At 42.1% G+C, this 14921-nt stretch overlaps 1 long non-coding RNA gene across 1 annotated transcript; it reads right to left on the bottom strand.

Moving 5' to 3' along the window:
* Nucleotides 1-13334: 13334 nt before the first annotated feature.
* LOC119617708 lies at nt 13335-14631 on the bottom strand. The gene is made up of 3 exons (XR_005234078.1): nt 14495-14631; nt 14246-14409; nt 13335-14165 (listed from the first exon to the last, which is right to left on the bottom strand). It is a non-coding gene; the product is annotated as an uncharacterized LOC119617708 (long non-coding RNA).
* Between the last annotated feature and the right edge of the window lie 290 nt (nt 14632-14921).

Here is a 14921-nt window from a genome sequence, read left to right as displayed (position 1 = left end):
CATCTCTGGATGTCTAGAAAATGGCAATAACAAAAACAAAGCTGCAGTGTGCTATTGATGGATTAGCTGTACTTCTCTGTGGAGAAGAACGTTATTTGTGGAGAAACCCCACCCTTGGTTGAAGCCTGAACCTTTGCGATTGATGAAATAAGACAGTAGTATGATCAACTGGTGGAAGGGGTTCATGATAGGATGACATACGGCCTCCCAGTCAGGAGCTACCACACAGCATCTGGACTGTACTTTCCTCTCAGCCCTTTTACCACTCAGGAGGCAGATTGGAGTTCTCGCTCTCAGCTACTCCACATTATTGTCCATTATCACACCATGGTCCATGTGTAAGGTGACAGTGGTGGTCTGATGGAGAGGCGACAGGGGGGACCTAGACTGCAATAACATATTATTAGCTTTTTTTTTTCACAGCTCCACTAGGTTGGATTTACACTGGATATCCAGAGACCTCTGAGGGCGGCCCACTGTCAGAGCGGTGTCCACCAGCAGAGCAATTGCCAGGGATGTACCGTGAATATCCGTGCACCCACGCAAGACACACACACACACAACACAAGTGTCTCTGTAATCAGTGACAGGCCCTTACCAATTAGACTCTGTATATGCTGTCACTCTTGTGTACTGTTGTTGTACTACAGGTCTCCTTTTGTTCTGTAGGATAGATAGATAGATAGATAGATAGATAGATAGATAGATAGATAGATAGATAGATAGATAGATAGATAGATAGATAGATAGATAGATAGATAGATAGATGAGAGATGAGAGTGTATCAGCTGCTCTTTTTAAATGCGAGCGGCTCTTGTCCTTGGTAATGTTAACAGTCTCCCTTGTGACTGATGCGTCTTGTCCCAGCCCTGTTTATAAAACAGTCAGAACTTCGTTAAAGGACAATAACATCAGCCTAGCTCAATTATGGTGACATTTTGCTGACATGCAGATCACCTCCCCTCAATCTTTTTTTTTTTTATGTAAAATACCTGGTGTGCCAGTCACATATGGATGGATGAACTTTGGGAGAATCAATGGTATTGATGAACAATAGATCATACAAGTCAACAAGAGTGACACTAGGAGGGTGAATTCATCACACAAGGAAAGTCAATATTAAATTGTAATCATATTCAGACAAAGTGAGTTATGTATAATCAATAGCACAATTATGATTGTTCGTTGGACTAATCTTTGCATTACAGACAATAAGGCTTTTTAAACAGGCTGCATTGTTTTTATTACAACATGAGCTTGTGTAAATGTCTGTGTGATGTGTGATTTACATTATCTTCAGTGAGCTTTTGATAAAAAAAACTGAAAACTTGCTAACACTAGTCTTAATAAATATCAGGAATGCTTTATTGCATACAGTATGTCTGTATGAAAACAACTTCACTGAAAGAATTTAATTTGCTTGAAATTGAAAGGCTAAAAAGTTTACCTTTAAACTACCTCATTACAGTTTATTGCTTTATTGCCAATCCTGGTCCTGGAGGGCCACTGTCCTGCATGTTTTAGATGTTTCTCTGCTTTGACACACCTGATTTGAATCAATGAGTGATTAACAGGCTCCTGCAGAACCTGAATCCTTGAATGTTTAAGAGCAGAGAAACATCTAAAGCGTGCAGGATAGACGCCCCCTGAGGACCAGGATTGGATACCACTGGTTTAATGTAAGGTGATTTAAAAGCCGTCCACATGGGAACTGTTGTTTTTTAAAATTGTTCCAGCTTTCCATCCACATGGAAACAGGTTTTTTAGGAGGGCCAAAACATTGTGAAATGCCACCACTGTGTTTTCACCAAAATGTACGCTTTTGAAAATTATGATGTCATAGCCACATCTCTAATCTGTTTCCTTCTTGTTGTGTTTAAGTTTTCCTTTATGCACATTCTCCACACCTTGTTTCCGGTGTTTTCATGGGCTGTGTTACAGCGCCTCACACAGGGCTGGCATGGTTGCTAGAGTTTTTGGTCATTTTCAGTATTTCTTTTGAGTCGATGAAAACATTTCTAGAAACTGTGCTGTGTGTGAGGATAGTTTTAGAAACGACAAGATAAAGATGAGACCTGGTTTTGTAGTCCAACATTCAGGTTTACTGTGAATACTTAATGAGGTATGATGCATAACAGAGACATTAATAGAAACAACAAAAAATTCCAACCTCAACATGGGAATCCAGCGCTCAACCTGCCGATGCTGGCTACATATATTCACCAACATTATTCTTCAAGGTCTAAAAAAACAGCATTATTTAAAAAAGCTATAAGTAGTTACACTGGCGGAATAATGGAAATGCAATTTCCATATTATAGCTGTTTTAACTTATTCTGTGTTGTTTGCTAATGCATTTGTAGAACAGAGTGTTTCAGAGCAATCTCAGCAACATTTTAACCTCTTTAAAGCATCTACTATTGTAAAAGTTAATACTCACCTCTGCTACATATTTTCTTTTCACTTTCAGTTTTAATGTTTAACCTGGCCTGAATTTAAATAACTCATGGATTATACCAGTTGGATATTAAACCAAAACAACTGCCAGCTATGAACTCTGACATTACCATCTTAACGCATGGTTTCATTGGTATAGCATGTTCCCATCCTGCTTTCACCTACCCTCTCATATCCAAAATGTCTTTTTAAAAATAGTTTTTAGCACTAAGAGCCTCTCCATCTGACAAGTCAATAAGACTTGACAAATCTCCAGGCTTAGATCTGCACTGAGTTTGGTTTTATTCAGTCGTAATTTATCAAGAAATTTTCTCTGACTATGCTAATTGTCTGCATCCATCTGTGTCTTGACATACAATTCAATATGCAAAAGCCCTCTGTGATTGGAGAAAAAGGCAGAGTGGATCCGATGTAATGCCTAATCCCGGTGAGTTAACTAACGCTTGGTAATGGATTAAGTAAAGAAAAAAACACTTCAGAGCTTTATGTCTTCAGTTACCTTCAATTTTGTTTTCTTGTGAATGAAAATAAAACCAAAAAAGAGTTACAAGTGGCTATTTTTAAAATATGTTCAGATAATTTTTTATTATTTTACAGTATTTTACACTTTGCAAAATATAACATAGAAATAGTCCTAAAAGAAAAATCTGAATAGATCCCAGACAAGCCAATTTTTAGCGGTGAAGGCTATTCTAGTTTTAGTTTTGCAGATTTGGGGTTTTCACTGACTCTTCCTACAAAAAGCTTGTATGTATTTCAGACTCTTGACTCAACTTGCATGCACCGCTCTGTTGAGGTTTATGGACACGTCTTAGACCAGTTTCCATTTGTACTCAGAAATACCAACTTTTGTTTGGTTCCAAGTCACAAAAATAAACTGGAATCCCCCCCAAAGTGGGACCTATTAAAGTTCTTGTTTTCTCAGCAGACCCAACTTCAAAATCCAACATGGCTTCTTCTGCCACAAGTGGTGATCACAGAAGAAGTAATAAAATATTTAATTGTGCTTTTTTGCAGTTAGTATCTCAATCAATCAGTCACACATGCTCCTGTAGAATCTCTATTAGGAAACATGTTGCTATAGTGTTTGAATGCACGCAATGCAAATAAATACATCATCAGCTTGTGTTGCTTGGTCACTGAAAATTAATTAGCTAACTGCACAAATTGTTTTTACTTGCAACTCAAACATGTTGAACTTGTTAGATATGACATCATTCCAACAGAAGGACACTTGTGCTTCGAATAAAACTGCGCACCCTATATCCTGCAAACTTAATTTCACCCATTGACTTTAAAGGGTGACTTTTAATTTCATCACTTCACAAAGTTTAGTCACAAACCTCACAGAATCTTAAAATAAGGAAGCAGGAAAAAAGTTTTTTTTTTCTCAAGACTTCTTTCTGAAAGTCACATTTATGTAAGTGTGGAAACAGCATAACAGTGCACCACCATTTCAGAATCTTCGAAATCTTTTTAAAGGTTACTTGCAGTCAGTGAGGGGTTTTGGTGTTCTGATAAAGTGGTTTACCTTTCTGGGAAGTCTTCTAACACATCTCTCAGACAACTTTTCTTGATCTTACAGACCTTAACTTGACCTCCAGCATTTTCTTTTGTTAACTGCCATCAAGTCATTTTGTACCCTCCTGAGGAAACAGCTTCCTGGAAGAAATTACTATCTTACAGCCTTTTTCTGCTTTGAGGGTATCAGTTATTTCAATTAGAGTGCTACGCAGCTGCTTAGAAAAGACACACATTTGCTGTTTGCTCAAACAAGGTTGATAGCCAGAGTTTTGAAAAAGCTTTGAATTTTTCATCATCTAGCCTTTCCTAATGATGTCTGCAGACAAACAATACCCTGAACAAGCTAATTAGGGTCTGAGACCTTGGTAAAAAGCCATCTGAGCACTCACATCTTTTGAGCTTTTACTTTCTGTTTTTATTCTGTATGCCGTATCTGCAAAACTAAAACATACTGTATTTAAAAAACGCTCAAACGAATGGTTAAATATTGAAACTGAACTGACAGCATCAGACAATCTGACCTAAAGAATGCATATTGTCCACCGACTCTCATGCCAGAGTTTTATGGCCTTTTTCCATGGGCTCGACTCGGCCCTACTTGATCCTGCGCAGGTTTTACCATTGGGTGGTCCTGCCCATTTTCAGCATGCTTCTTAAAACCTACTTAACATCGACATTGTGGTACTATGAGAAGGTGCAGACATTTCCATGCTTGTCGACTTAGGAGAAAATTCAGAAAGAGCTAGACCAAATGGACTCTGTATATGGGTTCCAACCACTCAGCTTCAGCCACACGGCATTTCAGCACAATATCTGTAAAATTGGCTAATCTATAGCCAATCAGAATATGTGCAGAGGATCAGTCTCACTGACTACCACACAAAATTTTTAGACAAAATTTATAAAATTGACTGATTTATAGACAATTTTGTGTTTTTTTTATGGTCAGTTGGCCGTTGCAGCCATCTTGAATTTGATTGGCTCTAAAAGTTAATCAGTTGTAGATGTACACCCAGTGATTAATGATTACCATTTTCATTAAAAACACATACACAGGCAAAAACATTATCATCTGCTTTGTCTTTTGGTGGCAGGCGATAAACATACATATATGTTGGTGAGAGACACACATAAATTCAGGCAAATATTCTCATTATTTTTTCACACACACAGAAACAGGAGTATGGACAAACACATGCGGATTTAGGGAACTCAAAGAGATACTAATGTAATTCCAAGAGTGAATATAATCATCAAAATAAGCTCCCGCTTCCTCTCTTGCCTGTGACTACAGCAATAAAAAGCATTACATATGACTCACATGATGTGAGGCCCCTTTTTTCCTAATAAATTCTCTGGAGAGTGTGACAGCCTCTGTCATCTTCATTAGAAGATGACAGCTTTTCTCCATCAAAAAGCTCATCATGGGGGTGTGTAAGCGCTTTGAATCTCAGCCCATAATTGCTGACCAATGAAAATATTCAAGGCTGTGTAAAGTCTTCACTGAGGCCTCATTTTAATTGTGTTGACTGGATTTTTTTGCTACAAGGCCCAATAACTCTGGAAACCTGACAGGTGCACACCCTGAATTTCATCTTACCCTCTTTTATCAACTTTTTCCCTCATTATTTCCACTTAACTGCTGACAGCTCAGAGGTTACAGAATTTCCTTTGCATTTTTTTCAAGCATCCTCCGTGCAACAGACTATTAGAGGGACAACACATGAGCTCTGCCACATAAAATGGATGTAATATCCATTAGATAAAAGGTGTGTGAGGTTGAAGACTTTCACCTTTGCTTCTCTAGATTAGACATCCCTTTGCCCTTCACTCTGTTGTCTTTCTTTCGCGGGCTTTTGTTGATTAACCATAATGAGGTGACTTACTATAGTTGCCCAGTTTATCCCCTTCATCCCCTCCCCTCTGCTTAGTGCGGTGGTGCTGATAAAAAAGTCCTTCCATGCAGCCGTCATAGGGGGTCAGCACAAATCAGATGGAGGGGCTTTTTTTGTGTCTGCCAGCCGACACTTTCAAATGTTAATGGATGGGGGCGAACAAAGTTGAAGTGGGTCTGAAAATGCTAATTGTCCCTAATTCATGTAAATAGCTTTCTTAATGGAGGAATTAAGCATTTTAAATATGCAATTGGAGGCAATCAGTCCTTTCATTTGCCGGGGTGGCACAGGTGTAGTGGATTGAAATTCATCTTTCACACAGGGTGGCTCATTTTTCATTTGGCCGTGTTCAGGCATGGATGACGGGGACTGGAAAAAGAGGTCCGCATGCACCGCTATACGTGTAGATATCAGTGAGTGAAACACGTCGCAAAACCTATAATTGCATTGTTGTTGACTGTATCAAGATAGGGGGAAAAGCAATTAACCCAGAGTCCAATCAATACAAGTAAAAGGCCAGCCTGTGTAAAAATATAATCTGTTCTCACCACTTACAGAAGTCATACAGTGAGAGAGTTTATATACATTTATAGGGAATTATTATTTGCTTATCATTTGTTTATCTACATGTATATAAAACACATTCTGACTGCTGTATTATCTAATGTAGCACACAACAACACAGCCTGAGGAGCAGTGAATGGACAGCTCTGACTTATTATTCTGATCATCTCAAACAGACAATAAACCAGGAGGTCATGTTTCAGCATGTAATAACATGGTGTAGCAGCAGGACCAGAGACAGAGGAAAACACACACAACAACATATAGGCCATGAATCAAATGGGCAATGCATTGTCTCAGAAAATGACTTATTAGTCAATATAAAGGGGGGGATACTGTGTCTTTGAGGTTTAAATAGCCATGGCCCAGTGGAGAAGAGAAGGCAGCCCCCAGTTAACGAACGAGACCAGAAAAACCTTGTTTAAAAGGACAAATCAGATCACAAGATTTCAAACCCATTAGCTGCTACTCACATGGAATGATAATAACGATAAAGGATGGTGAGGCCTTTTTGATTTCGGAGTAGCAAACTGTGTTGTCTTGGGAAAAATCTTTTCCTGGAGGAGAATCAAAGAGCAGTTCATTTTCACACTGACCTTCAGGGCTCAAGGCGGCCAGACAAGGGCACAAACAGATTGAGAATTAATTGGAGCAATTAACATTTTGTGATTATAAGGACTTCAGATCAATACCTTATGCAAATAGCAGTATTGATGTGCAGCAGAAACCTTGTTAATTGTGTTTGGCGAACAAACAGGCTCCCGTGTTACTGTTCCATAATGGAACAGGAGGCACGGACAGGTTCGAAACTGCTGACGACTTTAGATGCACGAGGACATACTCAATCCTGACGGACCACCTCTTCAAACTCCTCTCTGCCCAAGAGTTAAGAAAAGTTTGAAGATCTTTTAAGTTAGCCTCTTTGAAGAGGTTCTTTAAAGCTGGATGAAGAATCTTCAGCGCTTCTGTGATCAGACAGAAGCAGATTACACCAATGGCCTCCTGTCTTCTTTCTTTAAGAATTTTAAGAGGAGTGGTCATGTGGGGGAAGAATTGAAACACCCCGTGCCAACAGCCATTGAAATGAATTAGTTTCAGCTTTATTGCTATGGACTAGATTTTCCACTCTCGTTATTAAACTGCGTTAAAAATGCACTTTCATTTCAGATAAGTACCAGTAATCCTGTTTGCAGACCACGGCAGATGAAGTTAAATATAATTTAAGCAGAAACGGAAATGGGTGGAACAATGTAATCACTGAAAGTGAGATTGAAGTGATGCTATTCTTACTATTATTATTATTTTCATTGCTGTCAGTGAAGAGAGATACTCGTGAGGGTAGTTAACAACAGCAAGCCGAAGGTGAGAAAGGCAACTCTACCTTCAACCAATAACTATCAGAGCCAATAAAATCCCCTTTCACTACCACCCGTTTCTCTGTGACGGTTGGCATGCAGGTTGTTGTATCCTGCAGCCTTGAAGAAAAACACAAAGCTGCAAACATACAAAAAGCACAGAGCTGCTGTTAATTAGCTGAGCTTACAGGCTGAAGGAACAGGTAGCTTTTCATGTTTCTGTACTGCCTGCTGTGGATGTGGTGTTGGTGTAATAATGCTACGCTTAATTTGGGCTTACCTGTCGTTAGGTGGTGTATAACATTTGAAAAACAACACAGCACAAAAGATGAGGACCTCGGTGAGCTGTTCTACTCTGCATTTATTTAAAATGTGGTTTTATCAAACAAAAGTGATTTGTTTTAACGTAACTCTCAGCCCCATTACACCATCATTTAAAAAAAGGTTCTCAAGAGAAAGATTACAGGTTTTCTAATAAATATATAACAATTGCCATCACATTAGCATTTGTTAGCATGCTAATTGCAGTTAATTCTTTTCAATTTTGGGCTGTGCTCCTTTAGGCATTAGTTTTAATCTCCCTGGTGATGAAGTTGGTGTATTAAATAAAAAGCACAAAAGGAAGGGAGACATTGGACATGGAATTAAACCATCTCACTTAAAAACCTTGTTTAACAAAACACCACCACTTAGTGTGCTATTTAACAGAAAACTGGAAACATTTTGTTTTTTCTCTAGAGGATGACATCGTTATATAAGTGGACAATGCTGGTTGACTTTTTTGGCGGTACTTCAAAACATATTCAAGTCACAGCTGTACGGGTTTAAAATGCAAATGTCCAGCTTTAATTGGATAACATTCACATCAGGGTTTAAAAGTCTCATGTCTTTAACATCTTTTTTTCAAGAGCTCAAATATAATTAGGTAAAGTGAACACCAAAAAAAGCAGAATTAAAAAATCCTGGAGCATATGTTGCAAATATTAAATTATTTTTAGACTGAAAACATGAACATTACTAAGAAATAGTTTTCTTATTGTTATGGTTTGTTAGACCTTTACTGGTGCCTCAATCAGTACTGGTTTACGCTTTTTTTCTGACTTTGGTTAGGCTCTTAGGAGGCAAAAAGAACTGAATTTAAATAAGGTGACAAACTTGACAACTGGAGAATACTCAGAATTTTCTCAGAAAAAATAAGTGGCCTGCTGAGAACTTTGTTAGAAGGACATTGTTCTTCTGTAAACGAGACTATATCTGACTGGAAATGATTTGCTTCAGTTTTCTGTTAAATCATCAATATATATGTCATGGTTTTGTCTACGATTAGACCCACAAGCAGAAAACTCACAAGAAACTGGCAGTGATTTTAAAGGTTTATTTTCAGAGCGGCAAATGGAATCTGGAACAAGGATTCTGCTGGAACACTGGCTCCAGCAGCTCTGGGTGCAGGACACACTTGAGAGGGAGAAGTAGATGTTAATTGTAATTTCGTTTCACCACACAGTGAGTCTTTGCAGCTGGTAAGTCTAGCTTACGGGTTACGGAGCTGGACCAGGCTGGAGCAGGTTTGTGGCGGCAGTGAACGGCGGAGAGCGGACAGGGTTCGGTCACGGACGAGGAAGTCCTTGAAGCAGCTTTAAGTTCCACTCAGCGGATCTCTCTCTCTCAGAAACAACGCCAGGTTGTAATACAGAGTTCCCACGAATGGCAATACTCAGGCGCCGACTGAGTGGCAGCATGCTCCTTATATGCCTCTCCTTAATAGACCATCATCTGATCCAGGTGCGTCTCATAATCACCCAGCCACTCTCCAGAACGCTCCAGACCGCCACCTGCTGGACAAAAAAAACCACAACACTCTACAACCCCAACAGTACCCCCTCCTCAACGGCTGCCACCCGGCAGCCCAGAAGACGTGGAAGGGATGGAACCAAGATAATCCGAGATCAGGGTCGAGTCACAAATAAAAGACCTCGGAACCCAGGACCGTTCCTCCGGACCACAACCTTCCCAGTCCACCAGGTATTGCCATCCTCGACCCCGACGGCGAGAGTCTACTATCCGCCGAACAGTGTACACCGGATGTCCCTTGAACATCCGGGCGGGAGGAGGGGGCTCGGCTGGAGGGCACAGCGGACTGGCTAGGACCGGCTTGATTTGAGACACATGGAAAACTGGATGGATTCTCATGGAGGAAGGGAGTCGAAGGCGCACAGCAGATGGACTGATGACAGACCCAATTTCAAACGGTCCGATAAACCTAGGTGCCAACTTCTTGGACACGGACTTTAACGGGATATCTCGGGACGAAAGCCAAACTCTTTGGCCAGGTAAGTACGTAGGAGCCTCTCTATGTTTTCGGTCAGCAAAACGTCTATTCTGCTCTCCCGTACGTTCTAATGATGCCATGGTAGCCCTCCATACCTTGCTGCAACGCTGAATGTGTTGCCGAACCGTCTTAACTTCAATATCCTTTTCTTCAGAAGGAAACAATGGAGGTTGATAACCCAGAGCTATTTCAAAAGGTGAACGACCTGTGGCAGCAGAAACGTGACTGTTGTGGGCGTACTCCACCCAGGGGAGGAACTTACACCAATCACGTGAATCCTCCGCACTGAGGCATCGAAGTGAGGATTCCAGTTCCTGATTCATACGCTCCACTTGGCCGTTAGACTGAGGGTGGTAACCAGAAGTTAGAGAGACTTTGGCACCCAGAGCATGACAAAATGACTTCCATACCTGAGATGTGAACTGGGGTCCTCGGTCTGATAGAATCTCGGTAGGAACGCCATGTAGTTTGAAGACATGTTTCACAAGGAGCTAGGCCGTCTGGAAGGCTGTGGGAAGCTTACGGAGAGCAATAAGGTGGCAGGACTTGGAAAAACGGTCAATTATGGTTAGGATGGCGGTCATACCTTGAGATGGAGGGAGTCCAGTCACGAAGTCGATAGCAATGTGGGACCAGGGTCGTGTAGGAATAGGTAATGGCTGAAGTAGGCCCGCAGGAGACTGATGGGATGGTTTACTTCTGGCACAAGTCGGGCAGGCCGCCACATACTCCTTAATGTCTTTATATAGGGAGGGCCACCAAAACCGTCGTGAGATCATGGCAATGGTACGACTAGCTCCTGGATGAGCTGAAAACTTAGCTGAATGAGCCCAGTGAATGAGCTGAGAACGAACAGTTAAAGGAACATAACTCTTGTGAGGAGGACCACCAGGAGGCCCGGGCTCCTTTAACTGAGCCTGCCTAACAATGTCCTCTATCTACCAGGAGAGGGAGCCCACCACACACTTAGGTGACAGAATAGGTGAGGAGTCCCGATCAGACTCATCCGGAGAGAACTGCCTGGAGAGAGCATCAGGTTTAGTATTCTTTGACCCTGGGCGGAAAGAGATAGACAGATTAAATCTGGAAAAGAATAACGACCAACGAGACTGACGGGAGTTAAGTCGTTTAGCAGACTGAATATAGGACAAGTTCTTATGGTCAGTCCACACCAAGATGGGATGTTCAGCCCCCTCTAGCCAGTGCCTCCATTCCTCCAATGCCAACTTTATGGCTAACAACTCCCGATCTCCGACATCATAATTTCGCTCAGCCGGAGACAACTTCCGAGAAAAGAATGCGCACGGATGCAGGTTCTCATCCTTCTCAGAGCGTTGCGATAATACGGCCCCAACCCCAGTGTCTGAAGCATCAACCTCCAGGACAAACTGTCTTAATGGGTTAGGTTGGGCCAGAATAGGAGCCGTAGCAAACCTCTGCTTAAGTCCCAGAAAGGCAGCTTCTGCTTCAGGAGTCCAGACGAACGTGATCTTTGTTGAGGTAAGAGCAGTTAATGGAGCTACAGTTTGGCTGTAGTTCTTAATGAACCGTCTGTAGAAATTAGCAAACCCAAGGAATCTTTGCAATTGTTTTCTGGTCTCCGGAACAGGCCAGTCCAGAATAGCCTTCACTTTTCCCGGATCCGACCGAACCTGTCCGCTCTCAAGGATATGACCCAGGAAGGTAACAGATGACTTGTTGAACTCACATTTCTCAGCCTTGATGCACAAGCGGTTCTCCATGAGCCGCTGCAGAACAAGATGGACATGTTTCTGATGGTCGGCGGCATCCTTGGAATAGATGAGGATATCATCAAGGTATACAAACACGAATACATTGATAAAGTCTCTGAGTACATCATTTACGAGGGCTTGAAAAACTGCTGGAGCATTGGTGAGCCCGAATGGCATCACCAAATACTCAAAATGGCCCAATGGTGTCTTAAAGGCTGTTTTCCATTCGTCACCCTGGCGTATACGCACCAAATGGTAGGCATTGCGAAGATCCAGTTTGGTGAAGATGGTAGCCCCCTCCACCGGTTCGAAAGCTGATGACAAGAGGGGTAATGGATATTTATTCTTCACCGTTATTTGGTTCAACCCCCTGTAATCAATACAGGGTCTTAAAGATCCATCCTTTTTACCTACAAAAAAGAACCCTGCTCCTAGTGGAGAAGATGACGGCCGGATGAAACCTGCTGCTAAGGACTCGTTTATATATTTCTCCATGGACTGTCGTTCCGGGCAAGAAATGTTAAACAGTCGACTGGAAGGCAACGGAGCTCCTGGGAGTAGATTAATAGCACAATCGTACGGCCTATGAGGAGGCAAAGAGAGTGCAGGAACCTTACTGAAAGCTCGTCTCAGATCGTGATACTCCTCAGGAATGTCGGCCAAATCCTTAGGATCCACCTCCTCTTCAAAAACCATCTGAACACTAGAGGGCAGAGCAGATTGTAAACAGGTGGCATGGCATTTAACTGACCAGGTCTCCACTCGGGAGTTAACCCAATCCAAATGGGGATTATGTAGTTTCAACCACCCGTATCCCAGTACAATAGCCGACTTAAAAATGGGAAAAACAAAAAATGAAATAGTCTCTTGATGGTTACCGGAGACCCATAGTTGGATAGGTTTAGTCTTATGTGTAATCCGATTTAGCTCCCTCCCATCAAGGGCGGACACACGTAAAGGGACGGCCATTTCAATAGTCTCGATTCCTGTCTGCTCCACAAACCTCATATCAATTAAGTTCTGTTCACAGCCTGAATCAATCAGTGCTGACACATTCACAGACTCTTGGTCGATCTTGATAATGGTGTTAAGTGTTAGCTGAGGGGGCTTATCAATACTCCCTTGGTCCATCAGAATCCCCCGGTCTGATGGACCCTCTCTTTTGGCCTCACGGAACTGAACTCCTTTCTCACTGAGCACGCAGCCAAAAAGTGATCCGAAGCTCCACAGTATAGACACAATCCTTTCTTCCTTCTTCTTAACTTCTCCTCTGGACTAAGCTGTGTACGACCCAGCTGCATCGGTTCCATCTCCGGCTGATCTCCACTGTCTAGACTCCGAAACACTGGTCTGAGAGGCGGTGACACTCTCCTCTGTGAAACACCCCCCTCTACACGTTGCTTCTTACGGTCTCTTATACGGTTATCTATGCGAATAGCCATGGAAATAAGTTCATTTAATGTCTCGGGTTCCTCTCGGACCATTAGCTCATCCTTTAAAGAGTCATTTAGTGATTGACTAAAAGCAGCTTTAAGTGCCGGGGTGTTCCAACCCGAGGACGCTGCTAATGTGCGAAACTTAATCGAGTGTTCAGCCACAGAACGAGATCCTTGCTTTAATCCCAACAATTCTCTAGATTGTTGAGTCTTATCTTCGTTTGTGGAAAACACCATCTTAAATTCCTCCAAAAAAACTTGGAATGTACAACCAAAATTTAACGGGTCGGTAAAACGTGCTTCGGCCCATAACAATGCCTTTCCGGTGAGAAGGCCCAAGATATAGGATATTCTAGCTCCATCAGTGGGGAAAGACTGTGGAGATCGGTTGAAGACTAAAGCACATTGTAACAAAAAACCTCCACAACCGAACTCACCTGAGTATTTCTCAGGATTTGGGGAACTGACGTCACGGGCAGTCGCCAGCTGTTGACTTTCCACTGGAGCCTTGCTTTGAAACATAGCGCCATCTGCTGGAGAAGAAGACGGGTTACTAGTAAGTCGGAGAAGAAGCTGAGTAATCTGATCCATGCGTTGATTAGTCGCTTCCTGCTGATCATGAAGTGAACGGAGCACATTTTCATGTGACTGGAGAAGTTGATGTTGTTCTGCCATAGTTACCCTGAGAGCTTCTGCGGGGTCAGTTTGGCCTGAGTATTCTGTCATGGTTTTGTCTACGATTAGACCCACAAGCAGAAAACTCACAAGAAACTGGCAGTGATTTTAAAGGTTTATTTTCAGAGCGGCAAATGAAATCTGGAACAAGGATTCTGCTGGAACACTGGCTCCAGCAGCTCTGGGTGCAGGACACACTTGAGAGGGAGAAGTAGATGTTAATTGTAATTTCGTTTCACCACACAGTGAGTCTTTGCAGCTGGTAAGTCTAGCTTACGGGTTACGGAGCTGGACCAGGCTGGAGCAGGTTTGTGGCGGCAGTGAACGGCGGAGAGCAGACAGGGTTCGGTCACGGACGAGGAAGTCCTTGAAGCAGCTTTAAGTTCCACTCAGCGGATCTCTCTCTCTCAGAAACAACGCCAGGTTGTAATTCAGAGTTCCCTTCAGAATGAAACACACGGTTAACAGGTTCAAAACACGATAATCTCACGAGACAAGTCTTAGAATACTTGGAAGCTTGATATACCACGAATGGCAATACTCAGGCGCCGACTGAGTGGCAGCATGCTCCTTATATGCCTCTCCTTAATAGACCATCATCTGATCCAGGTGCGTCTCATAATCACCCAGCCACTCTCCAGAACGCTCCAGACCGCCACCTGCTGGACAAAAAAACCCACAACACTCTACAACCCCAACAATATACATATATTACAAGGCCATACGCTGCAAAATGTTTTTGTGTGTTATATCATTCCAAGTCTGTTAAACAAACTTTTACTGAAGTTGCTGTGATAACATTATTTGGTAAAAATATATTTTAAAAATGTTTATGTCTAACTATGTCAACAAACGATGTGATCTCATGTGATTTTAGGAAGGCCCAGGACCTCACCCATTGTAGTTTGTTTTGACAATCACCTTATTAGAGTAACACAGCACAGAAATCTTTT

The sequence above is a fragment of the Kryptolebias marmoratus genome, linkage group LG15 (assembly GCF_001649575.2).
Source record: "Kryptolebias marmoratus isolate JLee-2015 linkage group LG15, ASM164957v2, whole genome shotgun sequence".
In the NCBI taxonomy this organism is placed as follows: domain Eukaryota; kingdom Metazoa; phylum Chordata; class Actinopteri; order Cyprinodontiformes; family Rivulidae; genus Kryptolebias; species Kryptolebias marmoratus.
The sequence above is the reverse complement of the archived record's forward strand: the minus strand, read 5'-3'. Positions and strand labels throughout refer to the sequence as shown.